Here is a 26,368-nt window from a genome sequence, read left to right as displayed (position 1 = left end):
AATATTCTGCAGCAATTAAAATCGTTGTACAAATATAAAGTAATTAAGAACTGTGTAATTATGAACTCTGCTAGCTTGACATTTATTAAGCACTAATGTGTGTACAATGTAGCATTCGCTGTTAGGCCAATACTATTTCAACGTCTGGCTTTTATGATTTAGTGCTTTCAAATATTGACCGTCCTTTTTCGCATCAGGCCACGCAGGATGATGAAGCAAAAAAAAAAAAATGAACCGACTCACACCCACAGAAACCTATTTGTTATACAAATTTACAACTAAATTTTAATGAAAAACTTGTGTGTGACTTTATAGTTACTGTGCCAGTGGCGTAGACAGGAGAGTTGTTGTGAAGGTATCACGTTGAACCCCCTCCCCCTAATGGACAATAAAAATGAAAATTATCTCATGTTATGTTACAGCTATGGAGAAACATTTTTATTGCATTGTTTCATAAAAGATTGTTTTTTAAAAAACATTTTTATTCAAAGAGACTTAAAAAAATTAGTCATAAATGATTATTAGGTCTAAACTAGTCCATTTTGGTGTAAAGTTTAATAAACTTACAACCCATGACAGCCTGACTCAAACATTGACATCACAACATACACTGTTTAACAACTTACACATGATAACATCATCAGACAACAAAGATTTAAACCAAAACAGAAGAGTGTTTTTTTTTCTTTTAACATTTAATTTCGCTTTGGTGTAAAAATTGTGTAAAACATATAAATAGTGTGAGTATTATATTTAATAAGCATGCTTTATTTAATCTATATTGGTATAAAAAATAAGTTGCCGACAAAAAACTGTAAAAATCTTAAATGTACATGCAGATAAAAACCGGTTAAATTTTTTTAACAATTAAAACGTGTATTTTAAGCATTTAAATGTGATAAAATAATAACAATAAATTCTAGCCAAACAGTTTAAAATAACGATAATAATTTCAGCCATTATGTTTGTTTACTTGTGTTGACAAGGGGGGAGAATTCACATTTACATCAGTCCCACCAGTCTCCACTAAAATTTCCTTCAGAGTTTGATCCGCTGTGGGGATGGTGCCGCATTGTGCCATATCCCAGCCTGTAGACAGTCGCTCCACTGGAACCTGGACAAGTGCATGTTGTGTACCAGTACCTGTTCCAGTTGGCTCTGCCACACATCTCACGTTTGTGTGTCCATCGTCCTACAGAGACATGTTTAGGACAGCCATGAGGATGTGACACTATAACGGTCAACTTGTCCACATCAACAAAATTCTTGTATTTGTCCTTTACTTTCCTACATAGATCATCAAAGCGCCAACACATTTTGTCCAGTTCATCAACCAACTTTAAGTCACATGTGGCATATCTCAACGTACACCAGTCTCTCTCAATACCTACCTTGCCCCACACCTCCCAGCCATCAAGATTGACCACTGGACTTTCATCGTCATCAAAACCTAAAACACACGTGGTCTGTCTCGCCTCACTGGCATCAAACACCACGTGTGTGGATGTCACCACACAAACCGCTCCCCACTCTTTGCTGGGAGTGGCAGAGACTTGACACTTGGCACAGCGACAGGTTTTGTCACTCTCTGGGTACTTGTACACACGCCACACCCTCCCCGTCCCTAACCTCATTAAGTCAACTCCTCTGTATTTATAAAATGGATATGGAACATGGGTGCCTGGGGAAAACTCTGGTCTCTCTGAACTAGTGAATTTAGTCTTTACCAGGACAGTTAGGACTGCCAATGTTTTGAGTGTCTCAGACATGAGCTCGTCGTCATGGTAACGCAAAGGAAGACATTTTGTGTTGAAGTTTTTTATAGGTATAAAATCTTCGTGACCTGGATTCTTCTTACAGTCCGTAAAATGTTTGAGTAGATCAGCTTCTCCTCCATAGCATATCTCAGCTTCATGATTTCCTACAGGAACAAACAAGTATATATTTATCTAGCAAAGGAAATGTTAAGCTGACTTCTATTTCCATTAGCAATACTTAAGTCATTTAGTTATTTAAGTAATAAATATTTACAATTCTTTAGATTAAATTTGACATTTATTTTTGTGTATTTTACCAGGACAGAATAGACCTAGTTCGGCAATCTTTTTGTAATTAATTTGAATATTGCAGTAACACCTAGTGAGACAATGGCCGATGAAATAATAAATTAAAAAGTCATTTATGTTTTGCAAACATAGATTTGTTGACTTAGTTATCTATATAATACAGGATAAACTTATATACGTTCATTTGACAAAGGACAATTATTTTAACTGTAGAGCTAAAAAAGGAATTTTAATTTAAATACACGACGATGTTTCAGAGATCTTCCCAAACTGCCCATATGGCCTTTTTATCTTGACATTTGAATGAATAGCCCCCCTCCCCACCCACATAATGCCCATGAATTATTTTTATAGCTACTTTAGTCAGTCTATCTATGTCCAAATACATTATAACTTATTCTTCCATTCAGTAAAATTACAATTTTATTTTCAGCTACTTTATCTAAAAGTTTTTCCCCATCCTTTTGTTAACATTCCCACACACACCAACGTGTGCCTTCGTAAATTGGAGGATCAGCTTCATTTATTTGCTTATAGCTTTTAGATTCACCATCTCCTAAATATTTTGCTTACTTTAAGCTATATAATTGTTCAGATCTGTGAAAGATCTTTTTCAGCCCAACTGGTTCTATAGCATCTGCCGATCCATCTTTTTTTTTGCACAAATGTTTGTGGCCTTCAAAGCATTTGGCGAATACATTGACATCAAATTTTTTGGCCATTTTGCAACAGGTATCACAGTAATTTGTTAGGACGCCTACACCCAGAACTTCTGTAGGCACTTTGTTGCTCAAAGAGAGCAAGTAGATCTGCCATTTTTGCTAGAAAATCCCATGTGCTGCCAGTTCCCGTCACAGGAGACTGTCACCTCACTTGTGGCCTCAACTGCTTGTAGTTCCTCTGCTGCAGGTTTCATGCTCATATCTGCAGCCTGCTTTGCAGCAATATGTATTCTAGATTTCAACACAGCTACCCTAACACTGAAGACAGGCTGTGTCATACCCCTCATAGCAGCCAGAAAACGACGCCCTTAGTTTTTATGGCAACCAACCAAAGTCACATGTCGGTTGAAAAGTTTTAAAGTTGCCAATGTTTTTTATTTTGTATAATAATTGCGATCAATGATCACATATAGAATCTAGTAATCATTTTTTTTTACATTTAAAATACCTTGAATATATTTGATTTTAATTTAAATATAAACGTATTGCAAATTGAATAAACTGAGCAAGGACACCATTTTTAGAAAAGTGATATTTAAGTCCCAAGTACTTCGAAACTGTGGTTTAAGCTGCCTTTAAATAGTTTTTTTCTAACCTGAAAGTAGTATATTAGGTCACTTTTGATTATTATTTTTGGCGGAGCAGGGGATGGGGAGGAACAATGACATATAGTAAAATACTCGGGAGCAGGGAAGGGTGAAGGTACAATGACATATAGCAAAATACTCCCAGCCTGGCGCATCGGGATGGGGAGGGTGGGTGAGCAGGATGCGCTGCAGGTACAACGACATATAGTAAAATACTACGCCAACTGGGGTTGGCGGAGCAGGAGCGTGAGTCACCTTTTGGTGACCTTGTGACGTAATCATTGACCTTGTGACGTAATTAGTGACTTTGTGACGTAATCATTGACCTAGTTACGTAATTTTAATGCGTTTTTTTTTAATTAGTTTGTTTATATTGTGTAATTTTTATTGACGAGTTACGTAATAGGATTATTTGTTTGTATTTTTATTTTGTTTATTTTTAATAAGTTTAATTAATTTGATTTTTATTTAAATTTGATTTTTTAATTAGTTTAATTTTTTAAATTTTAATTTTGTAATTTTAATTTCTTATTTTTATTAATTTTTATTAACGAGTTACGTAATTTGCTTATTTGTTTGAAATTCATTTTAATTAATTTGATTTTAATTACTTTGTTTAATTTATTTATTTGATATATTTCTTTTCTTTGTTGTTTAATTTGTTGGTTTGTTTATTTGATTGTATGTATGTTTAATAGTAAACGGAGAGGGGTGATGGTGGTTTAGACCGATGGTCGGGGATTGAGAGAGATGGTCGGGGTTGAGGGTAGGGGTGTGCTATTGTAGACAAAAGTAGAAAGTTCTTTGTGTCCTGACTTCGATTTAACCACAGCTGTTACTCACTAGCGACAGCTGTTACGTATCGATCCGCCCGTGAACCTTCCCGGCACGGCCCGTGGTTGCTTAATAGCGGGTTCACTAAAGCGATCACTGCAGATAATTAAGCGAAGCCATTAAGCGCATGTTGTTTTGCGCTGCGTAGTGATTTATGGGTTTTATATTGATCGCAGCTACAGGCCCATCACAGCATGATGTCCCACCTAATTAAATTTTGTCATGCATCGTGGGTTTTTCCCCGCTCGGTTTGATAGGTCATGATAATTAACGCAAAACCAGCGTTAAGTGTGGCGACAGATGTTACCACTTTAATTGATTTTTTCCCCGGTTGGGTCCCGTGCTTTTCACTAACAGTTATACGGACAGTATCATAGGTTTTTTGTTTTCACCTAGGCAATGTTTTGTTGTTGGCTGGTGTAGAGTTTATACGAGGGTCGGTGAAGTTTTCACCGAGGTTGGTTTTGAACTCGAACCATGCATGTTTAGGAATTGCTAGGTGTAGAGTTTATACTAGGGTGGTATGGTTTTGGTTTCACCATGGATTGGTTCAAAGTTGTTACATGTATGCTTTGGAGTTGGTAGGTTTCAAACTAGCCTCGGTGAAGTTTTCACCGAGGCAGGTTACAAAGTTGATACAGGCATGTTTTGGAAGTGTTAGGGGCCGAATCCATACTAGAGTGGGAAGGATTTTGTTTTCACCGGACCACATCTTTTGTGCGTGTTTATTCTATTAAAGGTAAGGTTAATATTACTTTTTGTTTTAAAGGAGCTAACCCCATTAAAATACCCTTTAAATAAATATGTATCTAAATAAGTAGTCATATGTATTCCTTTTAGTGTACAACCGACCCTACGAGACAGACTAACCATCGACCGAACCTATTGAGCTACCTACCCATCCCCGAGGCACCCACTGAACCAAACGTTCCAGCTACATCCAACTACACCATTTCGGATCTCCACACACAGCTAACTTCACGTTCAGCTTACGCGTTCAAACCCATAGGTACGTTCATTTTTAATTTTGTTTTAAGTATGATTTTTGTTTCATGCATTTTATTTTATGTATTTATTTTTATTCTACAGCCAGTGACCTACCCAGTCATCCAACTACTAGACACTTCGTCAATAATGCAAACCGCCCAGTCTACCACCCATCCAGCCATGAGCCGTAACAAGTGTGACATATGCAACCGTGTGTTCACCCGCAAAGACGGTTTGACAAGACATCACGACTCTGTTCACCGCCGACAAGGACATCTCTGTTCAACATGCGGGAATCTATTTACACGACTTGACAATTTAACAAGACATTGTAAAACAACACACACCAACCAAACATCACCGACCGACACCCCATCAGCAACCGATAGACAAACTCCACAACCACTATACGTGACCGACGGACAAACCATGCAACCCCTAGCAGCGATCCAAACAACTCGTACCATGACCAACACTATTCCATTAAAGCGACATACGATGTATGACGACATAGCAAACAACAAACGCGTAAAGACTAACAACGACAGTAACGTTAATTCACACACCACTATTTTTCCTGTAGACGACCTACCCATGATACGTTATACATGTGACATATGTGAGCATGCATTCACCTGCAAACATGGTTTGAAACGACATCACGATACGGCACACAGACGACGAAGACATACATGTAGAGAATGTTTGCAAGAATTTACAAGAAAATATAATTTAACGAACCACTATAAAATACCACACACCATCAAAACATTACCAGACGACACATCAGCGACCGACACGAATATCCCATAGGATGACTTCTCACAGACATCTCCTTACACCCAACACAGAAACTCACTTTCTTACTTTTATATTAAAAGACAAGTAGACACAATGTGACATCTCCCCTAGACTGTAGACCGATGGGGTTGTTTTTATTCAATAAAAATTTATTATATATGGTCTTTTGTGATTTTTTAATGTGTTATTGTTTTGTTACTTGTCCCTGAAAGTTATGTAACTCGGTATCCTGTATAAGAGGTATGACTGGAATCAAAATCACGGGAGAGAACGTGACGTCCATCGCGATATTTGAAAACATGGCGATGTTTAACCTCAACCAAAAAAAGGCAATGAACCTAGAAGGAAGACGAATATATATCTTAGTCTTGCAGCAGATTACCTTCCCATGTTCGCTTTAGTATTTCAGTTTTCATCAAACGTCTTTTTGACTTGAACTTCTTTAATTTTTAAGAAAGTTTACTTATACATAATACATTACGTCTAAGGACAATTTTTTATTTTTACCACTCAATGTATTTTCTTTTTCTATATCTTACATTGTCATCTTAATTTTTGATCACCTTAGTAAAAATTTGCTTAAGATTATAAACTTCAAGTTTTAAAAAACAACAACGTTATAGTACGTCGTGTCAAATGACACACCGTTTAAAATGTCTACATTTAAAGTTCACCAAAATAATGACGTAAAAACTAAATATGATATGACGTTAGCATACATATCATTCAATCTAATCACTCTAAAGTACAAATCAATAATTTTTATTGATTAAGGGGCTGGGTGAGTTATTTTTATCACTATTCGCCCTTCCCCTTCCCTTTGTCCGCAACCCCGTTCCCCTTCTCCCATCCAAACTTGCGTCATCACACTAATCTCAATACCAACCGTTAGATAAACAGACCGTACTACTACTACTACCCGCACTATACCTATTCCATTTAAGAGACAAAGGCTGTATGACAATCCTACAGACAAATATTTATTCAACTAATATCACAACCCCCTAGAAACCACTCCAACAGACTGGGATACATAACTTGTAGACACCACTCCTCGTTGAATATCTCTTGCACCCTACCTACATCGACAATTTTGTCCGCCGCCCTCGCCCCCGTCCCTAGTATGAACTCGGTTACCAACAATTTCAAAACATGCATGTTCCGAGTTCAAAACCAACCTTCACCGACACTACTATGAACTCGGCCCCTAACACTTCCAAAACATGCCTGTACTAACTTTGAAACCACCATCGGTGAAAACTTCACCGACCTTAGTATGGACTCTACACCTACCGATTCCAAAACATGCATGTTCCGAGTTCAAAACCAACCTTCACCGACACTAGTATGAACTCGGCTACCAACAATTCCAAAACATGCATGTTCCGAGTTCAAAACCAACCTTCACCGACACTAGTATGAACTCGGCTACCAACAATTCCCAAACATGCATGTAACAACTTTCCAACCTGCCTCAGTGCTAACAAAATTCCCCGACCCTAGTATGAACTCGACTGCCATCAATTCCTAAACATCCATGTACCAACTTTGTAACCTACCTCGGTGAAAACTTCACCGACCTTAGTTTAACTCTACCTAACAATTCCAATGATGCATATACGAACTTTGTAACCTGCCTCGGTGAAAACACCCCCGTCCCTAGTCTGAACTCGGTTACCAACAATTTCAAAACATGCATGCTCCGAGTTCAAAACCAACCTTCACCGACACTAGTATGAACTCGGCTACCAACAATTCCTAAACATGCATGTACCAACTTTGCAACCTGCCTCGGTGTTAACAAAAACTCCCCTGACCCTAGTATGAACTCGGTTACCAACAATTTCAAAACATACATGTTCCGAGATCAAAACCAACCTTCACCGACACTAGTATGAACTCGGCTACCATCAATTCCTAAACATGCATGTGCCAACTTTGCAACCTGCCTCAGTGTTAGCAAAACTCCCCGACCCTAGTATGGACTCTACACCTACCGATTCCAAAACATGCATGTTCCGAGTTCAAAACCAACCTCGGTGAAAACTTCACCGACCTTAGTTTAACTCTCCCTAACAATTCCAAAACATGCATGGTCTAGATTCGAACCCTGCCTCGGTGAAAACGTCACCGACTCGTGTATAAAATCTGTCCCAACCAACTCCAAACCTTCCCTGGGCACCCGAATAAAAATAACTCACCCAGCCCCTTAATCAATAAAAATTATTGATTTGTACTTTAGAGTGATTAGATTGAATGATATGTATGCTAACGTCATATCATATTTAGTTTTTACGTCATTATTTTGGTGAACTTTAAATGTAGACATTTTAAACGGTGTGTCATTTGACACGACGTACTATAACGTTGTTGTTTTTTAAAACTTGAAGTTTATAATCTTAAGCAAATTTTTACTAAGGTGATCAAAAATTAAGATGACAATGTAAGATATAGAAAAAGAAAATACATTGAGTGGTAAAAATAAAAAATTGTCCTTAGACGTAATGTATTATGTATAAGTAAACTTTCTTAAAAATTAAAGAAGTTCAAGTCAAAAAGACGTTTGATGAAAACTGAAATACTAAAGCGAACATGGGAAGGTAATCTGCTGCAAGACTAAGATATATATTCGTCTTCCTTCTAGGTTCATTGCCTTTTTTTGGTTGAGGTTAAACATCGCCATGTTTTCAAATATCGCGATGGACGTCACGTTCTCTCCCGTGATTTTGATTCCAGTCATACCTCTTATACAGGATACCGAGTTACATAACTTTCAGGGACAAGTAACAAAACAATAACACATTAAAAAATCACAAAAGACCATATATAATAAATTTTTATTGAATAAAAACAACCCCATCGGTCTACAGTCTAGGGGAGATGTCACATTGTGTCTACTTGTCTTTTAATATAAAAGTAAGAAAGTGAGTTTCTGTGTTGGGTGTAAGGAGATGTCTGTGAGAAGTCATCCTATGGGATATTCGTGTCGGTCGCTGATGTGTCGTCTGGTAATGTTTTGATGGTGTGTGGTATTTTATAGTGGTTCGTTAAATTATATTTTCTTGTAAATTCTTGCAAACATTCTCTACATGTATGTCTTCGTCGTCTGTGTGCCGTATCGTGATGTCGTTTCAAACCATGTTTGCAGGTGAATGCATGCTCACATATGTCACATGTATAACGTATCATGGGTAGGTCGTCTACAGGAAAAATAGTGGTGTGTGAATTAACGTTACTGTCGTTGTTAGTCTTTACGCGTTTGTTGTTTGCTATGTCGTCATACATCGTATGTCACTTTAATGGAATAGTGTTGGTCATGGTACGAGTTGTTTGGATCGCTGCTAGGGGTTGCATGGTTTGTCTGTCGGTCACGTATAGTGGTTGTGGAGTTTGTCTATCGGTTGCTGATGGGGTGTCGGTCGGTGATATTTGGTTGGTGTGTGTTGTTTTACAATGTCTTGTTAAATTGTCAAGTCGTGTAAATAGATTCCCGCATGTTGTACAGAGATGTCCTTGTCGGCGGTGAACAGAGTCGTGATGTCTTGTCAAACCGTCTTTGCGGGTGAACACACGGTTGCATATGTCACACTTGTTACGGCTCATGGCTGGATGGGTGGTAGACTGGGCGGTTTGCATTATTGACGAAGTGTCTAGTAGTTGGATGACTGGGTAGGTCACTGGCTGTAGAATAAAACTAAATACATAAAATAAAATGCATGAAACAAAAATCATACTTAAAACAAAATTAAAAATGAACGTACCTATGGGTTTGAACGCGTAAGCTGAACGTGAAGTTAGCTGTGTGTGGAGATCCGAAATGGTGTAGTTGGATGTAGCTGGAACGTTTGGTTCAGTGGGTGCCTCGGGGATGGGTAGGTAGCTCAATAGGTTCGGTCGATGGTTAGTCTGTCTTGTAGGGTCGGTTGTACACTAAAAGGAATACATATGACTACTTATTTAGATACATATTTATTTAAAGGGTATTTTAATGGGGTTAGCTCCCTAAAAACAAAAAGTAATATTAACCTTACCTTTAATAGAATAAACACGCACAAAAGATGTGGTCCGGTGAAAACAAAATCCTTCCCACTCTAGTATGGATTCGGCCCCTAACACTTCCAAAACATGCCTGTATCAACTTTGTAACCTGCCTCGGTGAAAACTTCACCGAGGCTAGTTTGAAACCTACCAACTCCAAAGCATACATGTAACAACTTTGAACCAATCCATGGTGAAACCAAAACCATACCACCCTAGTATAAACTCTACACCTAGCAATTCCTAAACATGCATGGTTCGAGTTCAAAACCAACCTCGGTGAAAACTTCACCGACCCTCGTATAAACTCTACACCAGCCAACAACAAAACATTGCCTAGGTGAAAACAAAAAACCTATGATACTGTCCGTATAACTGTTAGTGAAAAGCACGGGACCCAACCGGGGAAAAAATCAATTAAAGTGGTAACATCTGTCGCCACACTTAACGCTGGTTTTGCGTTAATTATCATGACCTATCAAACCGAGCGGGGAAAAACCCACGATGCATGACAAAATTTAATTAGGTGGGACATCATGCTGTGATGGGCCTGTAGCTGCGATCAATATAAAACCCATAAATCACTACGCAGCGCAAAACAACATGCGCTTAATGGCTTCGCTTAATTATCTGCAGTGATCGCTTTAGTGAACCCGCTATTAAGCAACCACGGGCCGTGCCGGGAAGGTTCACGGGCGGATCGATACGTAACAGCTGTCGCTAGTGAGTAACAGCTGTGGTTAAATCGAAGTCAGGACACAAAGAACTTTCTACTTTTGTCTACAATAGCACACCCCTACCCTCAACCCCGACCATCTCTCTCAATCCCCGACCATCGGTCTAAACCACCATCACCCCTCTCCGTTTACTATTAAACATACATACAATCAAATAAACAAACCAACAAATTAAACAACAAAGAAAAGAAATATATCAAATAAATAAATTAAACAAAGTAATTAAAATCAAATTAATTAAAATGAATTTCAAACAAATAAGCAAATTACGTAACTCGTTAATAAAAATTAATAAAAATAAGAAATTAAAATTACAAAATTAAAATTTAAAAAATTAAACTAATTAAAAAATCAAATTTAAATAAAAATCAAATTAATTAAACTTATTAAAAATAAACAAAATAAAAATACAAACAAATAATCCTATTACGTAACTCGTCAATAAAAATTACACAATATAAACAAACTAATTAAAAAAAAACGCATTAAAATTACGTAACTAGGTCAATGATTACGTCACAAAGTCACTAATTACGTCACAAGGTCAATGATTACGTCACAAGGTCACCAAAAGGTGACTCACGCTCCTGCTCCGCCAACCCCAGTTGGCGTAGTATTTTACTATATGTCGTTGTACCTGCAGCGCATCCTGCTCACCCACCCTCCCCATCCCGATGCGCCAGGCTGGGAGTATTTTGCTATATGTCATTGTACCTTCACCCTTCCCTGCTCCCGAGTATTTTACTATATGTCATTGTTCCTCCCCATCCCCTGCTCCGCCAAAAATAATAATCAAAAGTGACCTAATATACTACTCCTGAACTTGGTGGCTCCTGATTGATTTCTTGCTTGCTGTATGAGTTGCTCATGGCCAATGCTGCTTAATATAAATATGAATCATTGGTATGAAACATTATCTAAACTTCTTAATTCTTTTATTAATTTGATTTTTAATTATAATATAGAAAATTTAAATTGTTAAAACTAGTGAATTGGTTATAACTTTATATTTTTATGTATGTTTTATAGCATCAGTTATATTTGTTAAGTATTTTAGAGCAAAATGTTAAACAAACCGTGGTCGTTCTTATCAAACCAATACAAAATTTAATTGTTTAATGTTTTCAACACTTACTTCGTGGTGGCTCCTAATTGAACCTTTATTACACGCACCTACATATTTTTTAAGAAATGTTGAGAGCATTAACAGATATGTGTCAGAACTTGACTTTTCGAAAATAAACACGGAAAAATAACATTGGTTAATTTAAAACATGTAAAATATAAAACAATTAACTTATACTTTTATACAATTGTATAAATTGGAGTATGGTGATAAAAGAAATTCACAATCGTTGCTAATATTTGTAATATAAATTATATTATCAGGTAAGTTATGTAAGGCCTTATTGAGTCGGTTTAAAGTTTAAATAGATAGGATGAAAAATTGAGTTTAAATATTAAAGTAAATGAAATTATAAATCGTTGACCCCTTTTTAAAAAATTGAATAAATATAGATTAGATTATTTACACAATTAACAAAATTTTAGCGTTTACCTTAAATACAATCTCTTTTCTGTTTGAAAGGTATGGTATTTCAACACACATCAGGTGTCAAAACTTCAACATCTAAAAGCAAACAATTAAGAGTAGATAAAATACCGGAATCTTATTAACTTTTAACGGTATTATAAAGTCAAGCAATTAAACTTGAGATAGCGTAAAAAATGCAATATTTTTTACTTATACAAGTAGGTATTCCATTAAATATCAGAGATTTAACAATATTTAACCACAAACCCAGCTCAATAATACCTCCAATAATACTCAAATCCTACCACCCTTTGCGAACAGCAGCCTAACCGGAACTCTTCAACTTTTGTAGAAAAATAAAAATAAAAGATGAAACTTTCAAACTTCATTCATGACTTAATACTCTTCTTTAAATACTCGAATAGTGGGGCCTAAACGCTTTTGTAAATTACCTAATAGGGCCCCTAAATATTCATTTTAATAGCCAAACTGAGAGAGCAATAACACGCCTACCCTTTCTCCGGCGACTGGGTGTAATCCACCCAGAGACGCTAAATTCTGCTCATATCTCGAGTCTCATTTTATAAATGTTTCTCAGACTCATTCACATCCACATAAGGTGGTTATGATGAAAACATTGGAGGTTGTAAATTTAAATAATGTGCGGAAAATTTGTTATCGTGATTTGAAATTTTTTTTACGGTCCCTGGCAACTGGGTGTAATACAATTTTGAATTTTAATAAAATATTTAGAACTTATAAACTGGCTTCTAAACATTTGTTTTTACTCACTGTTGGTTAAGTTATTGTGTTTCATGTTGATAGTTTAACTATAAATTAACAATCGGAAGGTATTTAAAAAAATTAAGTAACACAAATATCAAACAGTATTCAAGTAATCAATTTTTATAAAATTAAAATAGCTGTACATTTTCTTTTGCTGGCATGGAACTTTAGTTTTCTTTGACAAAATATGGGCACCTTTTTGGTGTCACATGACCAAAATATTTTTATTCCTTACTTATTGGAGTTGCTTGGTTTTTATTTATGTATCTACTCTCACCTCTAAAATCAAGCAAATATAACATGAGCCTGATGGATTAACTTAGTGTAATTGTATTCAAATGGAAAATGAGCCAGAAGGTTGCTAAATCTGTTAATAGAAAATGCTGCCTTTGAAACAATAACGTGAACAGAACTGAATTGATATTCAACTAAAATGTTTTTCTTCATTGCCAGGGTCTCTCATATCGGTTGTATTATTTCTTCATTCATGTACCGAAGTAATATTTTATTCAGAGAGACCACATGATCAATAAGTCAGACTGTTGATGTATATTTTTCTTCTGAATTGGTTGTTTACTCAACTCGGTTTATGCCTTTACACCTTACTTTTAGAGTCACAGCCTGTAGAACACCCACCCCAATCTCAGTTTGATCGATACATTACCCAGTTTCAACTTTCAAGTAGCATTACTAAGCTGATTTACCTTTCTGTCCTGATTCTTTCTCATAATTAGGATGTCTGATTACAATGTCAGACTGTCTCTATCCAGATTCCAGTGGTCCTTAATAGTGTACGAATCACTATGTATGTATAAATCACTACATGTGTTCACGCACAGGTTAACTCTTGCTTGAGAACCCCATCAACCTGTAGTATCATAATTATTACAGTTCTCCCATGTATTGGGTTCACCATGGCCAATAAGCCATGAATACCTTAAACTGCCTCACTAACTAAAGGGAATGGCTGGTTTCTAACAACAACATGGCGTCTTAGCCGGACGCATGTTTTAGGAAATTCTGCTTAACGGTTGAAGTAACTAATATTAGGAATATATTTTTAAATACAAGGTTTTAAAGCGTATCTTATGCCATTTGAAGATGACAAAGCTAATTTGACAGAAAAAAAAATTACTTCCGACAATGAAGGTCAAACGTAAACATGGGTAAAGTTTAAGTTGTTTAAAAACTTAAAATATCGATCTGTAAGGTTCCTAAATTGCACTGCTAGGTAGGGTTTTATTAAATGGAGACGAGCGAGATGACGAGATTCCGTCCCCAATGTTGTTGACATGGAATAAAAACGTGCTTTTTAGATTTAGACCGTAAAAAAAAATAAAAAATAAAAACTTAAGCCTAAAATTAATTTAGAAATTTTATATTTTTTATAATAAATGCTATAAAAGTTGCAAATCCAGAGAACTTGAAAATAATTTGTTGAGTTTAAGGCTACATTTCTATTTATTTTCATCAAGCCTAAGTTATAACCGGATGTTTCACTTTCGTAAGACAAATATTGATTGGCTGTACAGTAACTTAGTGATCGATAACTATTTGTTTACAAAACTTTGCAGATCAAGTTTTTAAATAACAATGCAAATTTAAAACCCCATGACCTAGTTTTCTATTTTTAGCTTACAATGTGTACAATAAAATCAATGGCGGCCTATCCAATAGCAGGATGCCATTGTTTATGTCGCCATTACACGTAAAAACCAAATTGTTTTTGCTTTTTTTTTTAATTTTTATTTAGTTACCGAACATATTATAATCATCAAATACATCCAATCTTTAGTAAAGTCCGAAAAAAACCAGATAGACAGGATTTTATAACCATATTAATTGTAACTGCGCTGTGCATGATTTTTAAATGAATTTATACACCTCTCAAATACCTTTGAGACTTTTCTCGCTGGTGTCCATTGATATGTTACTGAATTAGAATTGTAAATATTCTGTACTCATTTTGAAATAAACCGGGAGTGATCTCCCCTAAGCTTTCTCGAATATTCTTATATGAAACAACAGGGAATGGCAACTCGGGATATAGACATGACTTTTAATTCATTTTAAATACTTAAACTTTTTGAAATAGAATAAAATCTAGTAGAAAAAAGAATTGCACACCAAGTGAACGTCATATAAAATGTGCAAAATAGTGCGGGATATTATTAGTACTTTATAAATTCACATGCGTTTTTTGAGAAATCGGAAATAGCGAAACTTATTACTTCTGGTCAACGGAAATTACTCAAAATTTGACAGAAGGCAGAGAATTAGATCTTTTAATTACATGTGAAATTTCATTTATCCTTCTGAAATAGTACTCAAGTTATAGGCTTTTGAAAAATTCAAAGTAGAAAAAGTTCCACTTCCGGTTATCGGAAATCGCTCAAAAGTTGATACTTATCTACGATTTTGATATAATACATATATGTTAAATTTCATCAACCTAGATGTAACGGTATTCAAGTTATCGTGTTTATACACAGACACACAGACATATAGACAGAATTGGATAATCCAGTTTTTCCGAATCCATTACGCATAAAAACGCCAAAATTTTGATATATCTGGATTTATAATTTTTGCCCGATGAAAATAAGAAAAACTGTCCAAATTTAATGTGATTTTTGTGCACGATTACAAGACTTTCTATATACTTCGTATATACGAGAAAGTAAAAAAGGAATCTCAAAAATGTAACTCAAACAATATTTTTGTTAGTGACGTCATCGCTATTGATACGGAAGCTGTACAGTAGTATCCTCTGTCGCTGCTTATATAATTGTTTTATAATTGTTTTTCGCTTGACACTCATTACCGGCCTATTTTGCTAGCGTAATTACGCTAATTAAGCCTAATTAAGGATCTTTCACCAGGCGTTGATCTATGACTCTAAAAGCCCTAAACCAAAACGATCTATTATTTTGTGTTTTTTTTTATTTTGTGTTGATCCCTGAAATATGTGAGAATTGGGCTTTGTGTGCTTATTTAGGCCTAATTATTTATTGTTTTTGTTAATTAATTTAGCTTAATTAATTTTTGTTAATTTTTTTTGACTTCATAAATTTTAATTAGGCACCCCCCCCCCCCCTCAAACTTTCGATTTGCACCCCCCCCCCCCCCGTCAAGTTTTTTTCTATATATTTTGCTATTTTTTGCCTTGGTGTCACCCCCTTAAATGGTGTCACCCGGTGCGTTCCGCACCACCCCCCCCCCCTTGCTACGCCCCTATATATATATATATATATATATATATATATATATATATATATATATATATATATATATATATATATATATATATATATATATATATCTAGAGAGAGAGAGAGAGAGATTATGAAGATTTAAGAGGTCTAATAAATTAAATGATTTTAGCGTTGTGTCTAGGCTTACATTACTAATTAGTACTTAGTAAACCAAGTACGCATGGACTAGGACATGTGTGTGCTGTGCCTGCGTTGCAGCGATGCTTCTCTCGCTGACAAACCAGCGCGAGCGAGCGAGTCGTGTCACACTTGGCCTGTGTCGATGTTTTATAGGCATAGGCCTAATTCTCGCTCTCGGGTGATCGCTTTTAATGCGCTGACATTTGAAAAATCAAATAGACACACATCTTAATTAAATACATTTAATTTGAACTTTATATTAATATATGCCTACAATACTAATTATAACTTGGGATAAGAAAGTACTTGGACTAGCTTTAGCGCATGCTCACACTGTGCTGTGAGTTTTCTCTCGCTGGTTGACAAAAGAACGCAGGCGGGCTGGCGATGTTTGTAATTTGCCCACAGGGCCTATCTTCGCTCACGTGCGATCATTTTAATGCGATTGGCCTCTTTTTATTTTATAGGCCTGATAAATTGTATTTGATAGGCTAACCTTTCTACGCGAGCGAGATGTCTGTCACGCGCATTGCCCGTGACGCTGGTTAGAATGCATTTCTCGCTAACTTGATCAATTTTAATGCTATTACAGTGTTAAAAAGATAACTCGCCCCCTCCCCGTCCCGAGGAGAAGCCTGGAAGAAACACTGCACACCGGTCCAAAGTCCAGTGAGGGAGGAGGGTTACATTCATTTTAAAATGACATCGCTATCTTTTATAAATTACCCTGATTAAACATTGCTAAAACACACGAATTAATCAAAGCTGAATGAAACATGCATAAATATTTAAATCTATACTATATATTCTTAAACATTTAAAACGTGATTATTTTTTTATCATTCATTAGCCTATATTAAAAATAGTAATTACTTTACATAACCAAGTTACGAGTATCCTTTCGATTATGTTTTATTGACACATAACGCACTCCCCCCACTCCCTCACTTGATCCTTACGAACATGCACGGTCGCTCTCCTGTCAACCTTGTGGACCAGATCTAAAAATAGTTGTCACGGAAAAAGCTGTCCCAGCTAAACTGTGAAGTCCAATAATTAAAATCCTGTATTTTAGCACCAAATGAGCTAGAACCATCAAATATAGTGCCCGGTTGGAGAAAGATTTATAGTTTTCATTGGTATTATTTAAATAAAATAATAATTAAAATTTTACGAGTATCTCTACTTTTTAACCTTAGTTAAACTAAAATAAAACAAAAAAAATTAACAAATTATAAAATTTATTAAACAAAAAAAAAGTGGAACTAAATTTTATAAATAAGGCAAATACTACAAAAAAAATTTAAAAGTGACAAAACATACTTATAACCCAATGGTACATGACTCAACCCAGACAATCATACCACCATGTTGTTGGAACTACAACTTCTCAAACAAGGTCTAGACTCTCGAGATTCTAAAAACGGTAATCTATCGATTTAGGTAGGCCTACGTAAAATCAGACGAGGCTAGTTATGTCCGAAAACGTGGCCTCTTTGTTAAGGCTTTAAAAGTAAATTGTGATATATTTGTGTCAAACTATAGATAATTGAATAATAAATGGCTAAATATATCAATATAGGTCAGACATTAACTTTAAACAGCAGTGTTTGTGACCAATGTTTGCTATATAAACAGCAGCCATAAGTTTACCAAAAAAACTTGAAGATGGCTGCTGAAGTAAATGAGCTTGGTTGCATCGGGTGAAAATATCGCTAGTCTTTATTTATTACTAAAAAGTTTTAATACAATTGTTTAAAAACAGGTACATGAATGAAACTTTGAAACACTTTGGTAACTTTCAAAACATAAATCTTCCTTAAAATGTGAAATAATTTTAATAATTACTAAAATTGGTAATCTATCGTTTTGGGTACGTAAAATCGCCCGCGGCTATTAATGTACGAAAACGTTACCTCATTGTCAAGGCTTTAATAGAAGTATATTGTCATATAATATTTGTGTCAAATATTATAGATAAATGAATAATAAACCTAAATCAATGGCTAAATATATCGATATAGGCCAGAAATTAACTTTAAACAGCAGTGTCTGAGAGCAAGATTTACCATATAAACAGCAGCCATTTGTAAAATAGAGTGGCTTCCCCCTGAATCGCGCGCTATTAGCTAATAAAAAACAAACTTAAACAAGATGGCTGCTATAGTAAATGAGCATGGTTGCATATGTTGGAAACATCGCTAGTCTTCATTTATTACGGAAAAGTTTTAATTCAATTGTTTAAAAACAGGTACATAAATGGAACAAGGAAATATTTTTGTATTTTAAAAAACATAAATCCTCCTCAAAATGTGAAATAATTATTAAAATGTAAATAGTCACCTGTTTTTCACATTACTAGTCGCGGGCGATTTTACGTACCCAAAACGATAGATTACCCTAAAATTTAATGAGGCACCTTCTTTTTACATTACTAGATCTAGCCTCGGCCGATTTTACGTACATAAAGCGATATATTACCCTAAAAACTAAATACCCAAGTTACTCGTTACTGTCATAGACAAATAAGCAAATTCTATTTTGAAAAAAAAGTAAAATAGAATCAATAAAGCACCATAAGAAAATGCCTACGTTACCAAAATCACACACCCATGTGCCATACTGTAGACTGTTGGCCTGAGCTATCCTGGCCAATCCGTTGGTACCATTTTCTGCGCATGCGCACTAAGGCCGCCGGTTGGTTGAGGCCAGGCCGGGGGGACGTTCTGTCCGGGATTCAGGGACGACTTGAAATATCGTCTCATTCTTCTATTTATTTAGTAATATTTAGTGAGTATATTACTATATTTATTATATCATAGTGCCCAGTAATACATTTGTAAGCTGTTACAGTGTTAGATACTCAGTTGATATATAAATTAACTCAGGTCACACTAAATTAACTATTTTAACTAATTATCACCATTAACTTTATAGACTATGAATACTGTTTAAAGCAGTGGCGTAGGCAGGGGGTGCTAGGGGGTAAAACCCCCCTACCCCCCCATGAACCCCTAATTTTTACCGTCATAATACCACTGTTACTTATTTAAATCTATTTCTGAATCAGTATATATGTATAATTGTACATGTACGTTTAGAACAATCATCTTAAAACTGACGCTATGTTCACTTAGTTGGTTATTCTCCACCCCCCCCCCCCCCCCCCACCCCCCACCTCACCACCTAAATCGGGACAGACTGTAAAAAAATGTGTAGAGCGACATTAATGTCACACCTAGGTATACGCTGGGTAGGATAATGGACCTAAAGTGACCGGACAGTGGTGAATGAAGTTGAACCTCCCCCCCCCCCCCTCAACCCTCCCCGAACTGATCTGTTAAGTACATTTGGGAAAACGCGTAATGAGGTACCAAAGTACTATGCCGCCAGAATTATAGCTTTTGAAACCGGTACAACTCTGTAAATATTGTTTTTGCAAAGAGGTGTGTGATCGGTACCGTGATCTAACCCATACCTCATCATTATATTAAAAAATGATCTTTAAACAACACAAAAAACAGTAGCTAATTAACAAAAATGAATTATCTGAACAGTAAGACCAATTTTCAAGAAATAAATTTAGAATATTTTTCAGAACGTTCCCCCTATGCGTTGAAGTAATTCTATTAATTTGAAAAGCTTGATTTTATACCAAATCTGATTTCGAAAACTTGTATTATGCTGTAGTATTTTAGCAATTATGCAATATATTTAATTCTGATTGTAGACAACATATTTGTGTAATAACGAATAGTGTTAAGCTACTTTATTACATACTAAATTAATTATTGATCTCTTTTGAAATTTCCAATTAAATTTGTAAAATTATACATATTTATTTTAAGAGAGTGACTATATCCCCTAGTTCGCTTCCCTTAATTAATATTCTAGGAATCATTATGTCAAATTGTTTTTTTTACAAGGATTACAAAGCAGATTGTGTCGCGTTCATTGATTTTGGTTTTATTGTTGTATATTTTGTTTGCTTTTTGTTTAGAGTGATCAATTGTTTTCTTTGTCGGCCTACATTATGTGTTTTTTCTTATTTTTTCAAAGTACTACTTTCAATTTATTTTACATCATAGCGAAGCAATGGGGTACAGCTAGTATATATATATATATATATATATATATATATATATATATATATATATATATATATATATATATATATATATATATATATATATATATATATATATACATATATATATATATATTTATAATGCTGGAAATTTTTTTACCCCCCCCCTATGAGATGATCCTGGCTACGCCAATGATTTAGAGCATAACTTAAGAATTTTAGTTTGCATAAATAATTAAACCATCTAACTAATAATGTAGTATCTATGTCACACAATTTCTTAAATTTTGCCTTGTGTCTGAATTAACTGAAATCCTAGACAAATAATATAAACAATTTTTGCCTTATATTTTCTACTCAAAAGATTTAGACTACATACTATCAGAGTTTCTCCCAGGCATCTCTTCCGAGGGGGGGGGGGAGGCTCCGTCCGAAGAAAGTCTACCGCCCCACCCCCACCACCCCCCCCCCCCCCCAATGAGATGGATTTTACATAGTAAACATACACTGTTACTAGTGTCCGCCTCCCCCCCCCCCGAAAAAAGTAGACAGCCCACCCGAAAATTTCAAAAGACCCCCGGAGAAAAAAGTCTGGAAGAAACACTGCATTCTATTATATTAAATAACAAGCCTAAATATGTTTTTTTATTCATACCCAGTTGACATCAATTACTTTAATTACTTGAATTATATTTATAATTATAGCTACAGCATGCTAACTAGTACTCTATTTATTGTGCAAGTTTGGGTATTCACTGAAAAGCTTGTTTATCCGCTGCAATTGTATGGATGGATTTGCAAAACTTTTTCTGACATAAAAGTAAAATTTAAAAAAAAAACAGAAATAATGAATTGGTTTTATTTGTATCATATTTTAAAATTTACAAACTGAACCTTTAAAAAGTTGAATGAACCAAGTGGCACAAATTATGGTATAAAATAATTTTTAAAAATAACTCTTTATATAGTTAAGTGCATTTTTTTAATTCAAATAAATGTACTACTAAATAGTAAACTGAGGGAAGTAACAATTATCATCATGTCACAATGCATTAAATTTAAAGAAAGCAATCAAGAGGCACAATTGAAGGACAAATATTTTTCGCTTTATCATCTGGTCTTTGTTCATATTATTTCTGTGGTGAAGGCTTATAGTGCCACTAATGTTACATTTATGTTATTAAATAGCACACGTGCATCATAAGAATGAATACCTTTGTAGAATTTAACATTGTCATCATCATATGAAACACTCCCTATTTAATTCAAAGCATGAAACTTGTTCACAAAGCCAATAAATCTCACTATCAATGTCAGAGTCAGTAGTCAGTTTAGTAGCTATAAATCTCAGTGATAGCAACACTTGTTTGTGTTAGTGTGTAAATCTATGACTAAAACTAAATAAATCGCGGATTTTTGTTGATAAGAAATGAATTTAAAATATTAACGTGCATCTGCTGAGACAAAACTTTGAAACATGCAGTGTATATGATAAAAAAACTCTTCAATCTGAAAATGGCATCCACTTTTGCATCCGTACGCCGTAAAGTTGCATATGTGGTATCTGGCATTAGTACATGTTACTGCACTTTTAGATTTATATGTGGACTTGGAAAGTGTGAAGATGTTTCCATGGAACCAACAATTCAACATGGTGATTTAGTACTAATATCACCATATTATGTAAATCATCAACTTTTACAAAAAGGAGATGTTGTCTTTTGACGATCACCAAAGAATCCTAGAGCTATCATTTGTAAACGTCTTGTTGGAATGGAAGGAGACACTGTGTATAATGATGAAAAAGGATTTGAAGAATATGTTGATAAAGGACAGATATGGTTAGAGGGAGATAACAAATGTTGCAGCATTGACTCTCGTACATTTGGACCTCTTCCTTATGGCCTTCTTATTAGTAAAGTTGCTCTTCGGCTGTGGCCACCAGAAAGATTTGGATTTCTAGAACTACCTAAGCGGTTTCGAATGCCACCACCTTGTTCAACATGAATTATGTCATTTGATAACTTAACCATCACTCAAAGAATGAAGTGGAAGTTGGATGCTTTTTTAGTTATTTTTTATATTATAAATGAAGAGTATTGAAGTTTTTTTTAAGCATAATTTATTCTGTGATGTCTGATGCTTTATGGCAAAAACAGGTCAGGTGTATTAGTTATTTGATAAACCAAGCCTATTCTACCTTTTTTTTTTGTTACACTTTGGACTTTGGAATACAACTCAGAAATGGATTATTAGATTATACTTAAACGGTATGCTCTTTAACAAAATACTTAAAACATATACTGGTATATTAAACTGAACCATAACTAAATACATATAAGTAAATTGATTTGCTTAAAGACTAATGTTTCTGTTACATTATATAAAATGACTACAAGTATTTTGACATGCAACTCCAATGTATATATATATATATATATATATATATATATATATATATATATATAGCATGTCTTCTGTCTGTGACAGTATAATTATGCCTAGTTTTAAAACTGTTTGATTAAACATTTTCTAACTTAAAAAAAAAATCAATTATAGTAACTCTAACCTGAGAGAATCTGCATTGTCGCCAGTGACAGCTTGTGTGCTATCCATTCTTTTTGACAGCTAATATCCAATGGGATGTGTTGAGGGATTACAGCGGCATTGAATATTTGCATTATTAGGTACCTACACATATCCAATGGGGAAGTGTTGTGTCACAGCCTTTTTATGTGACTGGGTTCACGATATAAATTTGCCACAGGCCTTACTCCTACCTTTCATCTATCACATACGAAATCACAAGACGAGCCTTCCTTTACGTTATATATATATTTATTTTGTCTTCACATAGACAGCGTGTTCAGCCAAGCTACGCCATGTTCTTGCCTTCCTCCCTCTTCTTCTCACGCACGCGCACAGCTACTGTCTTTTTCTGATGCAATCTCAAAACACACTCCCAAGATACGATCCAACAATGTTTCACTGTTATACGCCCTTTCTCCCGTTAAAAAAATTAATTTGTTATTTTTTTTTTGTTGTTATATAGATCACATTCACTATAAAATCTTCATGATAACATAACAGTGAAACGAAAATCCTGTTGAAAAAGAAAAAAAACTTGCTAATGAACATCCTAAATTATTTTTAAATGTACACTTTTTGAATTAAATTAGAACTATCAATAAGCCAATACTATATCCCATAGAGGAGTATTTCCCATGAACCCCTAAAACAACAACCAGGTACTCGGCACAACCTCGAGATACCAAAAATAAAACGGACTGCATCCTCAGTCTCGCAAAACAAAATCAACTATCTAGCGATGAAGATCAATTATCTCCAAAAACAACACTAAGCTACTGGGTTCTTTATCCAACCAAGAAAATCAAACCTCTTAGGGTATACTGATTTAGCACATTGTACATTAGATATAACGATATAACTTAATCACACATTTCACTTGCTATATCAACTAATGGTGCATGACGACGCACAACCAACTATTAGTATACAAATATAATATCCAATGGAGGACAATTTTCCATGACCCCGGGACAAACAAAATATCTCGGCAAACCATCGAGATCCAAATAACCATAATCAATATCCATCAAATAACTACGTTACGTATCAACCAGACAGCATCCAGCATGAATGGGTGACTACGACAATACAACTACTCTACAAGGGAAACAGGGAAAATACTGGGTCCAACAACCAAATCAGAAAATATATCCTCAATTGATATCATATCCAATAAACCAAAGAGTTCCTAAACCTAGCACTAACAAAGTAACTTAGGTAAACCTTCTTAGTTTAGTAAGAACCAATGACTCTAACTAAGGAATATCTCCTCTTAGTGTAACAAACAAAAATCATTAAACCTCACTAAGGAATATTGCCTCTTAGTGTATCTCAAAGAAATATAACTCAGGAAAACTCTATTTTAGTAGAACAAAATTATAGCTATGCAATAGCTCCCATGGGCAAATTATAACCTTGATTTCCCTACTTCACTGGCTGAGGTAAACTCCTCATCATAACATATGTAAATTACCACATCTGTCAGGTCATACTGCCATAATCATGGTCATTACTTAACCAGATATACAGTTTACATAAAAATCATAAAAATACAACAAAATGTATGTTCATTTTCATTACTAAATTAAAATAGTGGTGAAACATATTTATACAAGTCATTTTATGACTTATTCCTATCTTGGTCACATTTGTAAAATGCTAATGTTCTCTGGAAGTACACATCACATACTACATTATTCAAAATTCCCTTATAAGAATTGGCTGATATGTCTCAGGTCATTATTTTCTTTAGTCAGTTCCATGTTTATTTTTTCATCTTCAATCTGTCTTGACAAAAAATTCAGCTAGTGTATTGTGCTGTCCCTTTACAAGTTAGCTTTCCTTGACATAATTTTCCTAGACAAATCCATTTTCCTTATGAAAGCAATATTTACCAAGTCAAGATTCCACACACATAGTTAAGCTCTGTTAATTGAATACACTTTAAACAACAATAGGATCCATTAGCATTACCATATAAAGTGCAAAAGAAATACACAACTGTTATGTTCATAAACATCAGTTAACAAAATACAAGGTCCAATAACAAACTAAACATTTGTTAACACATTATGATAACAAACTCCATGCTTTACCTTAAATGGTTTTCTAACTTACAAATTTTTTTTTTAAAATCAATAACATGTGAAGTAATGTATGTTAGTAGTCCTCAGTGGTGGTAGCTATACTTTAAATCACTGATGCTTAAGTACCAATGCACACAACATAAAAATAACAGGTTTTGTTAGCCAAAAAGGAATGTGTAGAGCTAATCAATGAAATAATTTTTTTTTAAACTGTTGAGGTTGGTGATACAACTAAAATGGTTAAAAATTAGATTGTTACATCCATTAAACCAGGTTATATATGCATGATAACTGATGTTATATATTAAAGCTTGAAAGTAAAATCTTAAAGGAGTAGTAAGTTCAGCATATTTATCCACAAAATATTATAAAAATTGCATAGTCCAAACAATGATTTCACTTCTTTCTTTGTACTAGGAGTTTTGATATTTAATATTTTGTCCTTATTTCCTTCAGTAGGTCTAATTTCTTCATTTCCAACCTTGAATTCTAGGAAGTCTACTGTATCCACTTCCACATGCAGTTTCTCTGGTGCTATGGTAAACACATGTTTTCTAAGTCTTGCTAGTAGTTCTTTTAGTGTTTCTATGTGTTCTGCCCATGTGTTATTATGTATGCATATATCATCAACAAAGAAGACCAGGTTTTTCATTCCCTCTGTCATTTTATTCATGAATTTTTTTGAATGGCATCACCTTCCATTGACATAGACCTTTGCTAGATGTAAAGGCAGTGTATTGTCTTGACCCCTTTTCCAGTCCAATTTGCCAGAAGCTTCTGTTCAAATCACAAGTGGTGAAAATTGAGGATTTACTAATAGTTTCCAAAATGTCTTTAGGATCATTCATGGGTGCAGCATCTATCTTAGTCCTTTTATTCAACTCTCGATAGTCACAACATATCCTTACTTTGTTGTTCTTTTTTCTTACTATCACCATTAATGATGAGTATGCTGATTCTGCTCTTTCTATTTGCCCAGACTCAAGTAGAAAATCCAGTTCTGCTTCAACAGCTTCTCTATAGGCAACTGGTACTTTGTAATGCTTCCCTTTCATAGCACTATAATCAGTCAATTCTATTTTGTGTTGAATTGTTTCAGTAAAACCTATTTCTATTGT

The 26,368-nt window shown here is 34.8% G+C and overlaps 1 long non-coding RNA gene across 1 annotated transcript; it reads right to left on the bottom strand.

The window, feature by feature from the left end:
- Positions 1–11,589: 11,589 nt before the first annotated feature.
- Positions 11,590–12,404, bottom strand: LOC131940940 (uncharacterized). The gene is made up of 3 exons (XR_009386597.1): positions 12,331–12,404; positions 11,908–11,945; positions 11,590–11,649 (listed from the first exon to the last, which is right to left on the bottom strand). It is a non-coding gene; the product is annotated as an uncharacterized LOC131940940 (long non-coding RNA).
- Between the last annotated feature and the right edge of the window lie 13,964 nt (positions 12,405–26,368).

The sequence above is a fragment of the Physella acuta genome, unplaced genomic scaffold, assembly GCF_028476545.2.
Source record: "Physella acuta isolate Inbredline_101_S28 unplaced genomic scaffold, ASM2847654v3 ptg000335l, whole genome shotgun sequence".
Lineage (NCBI taxonomy): Eukaryota > Metazoa > Mollusca > Gastropoda > Physidae > Physella > Physella acuta.
This window is presented reverse-complemented; position numbering and strand designations above follow the sequence as displayed.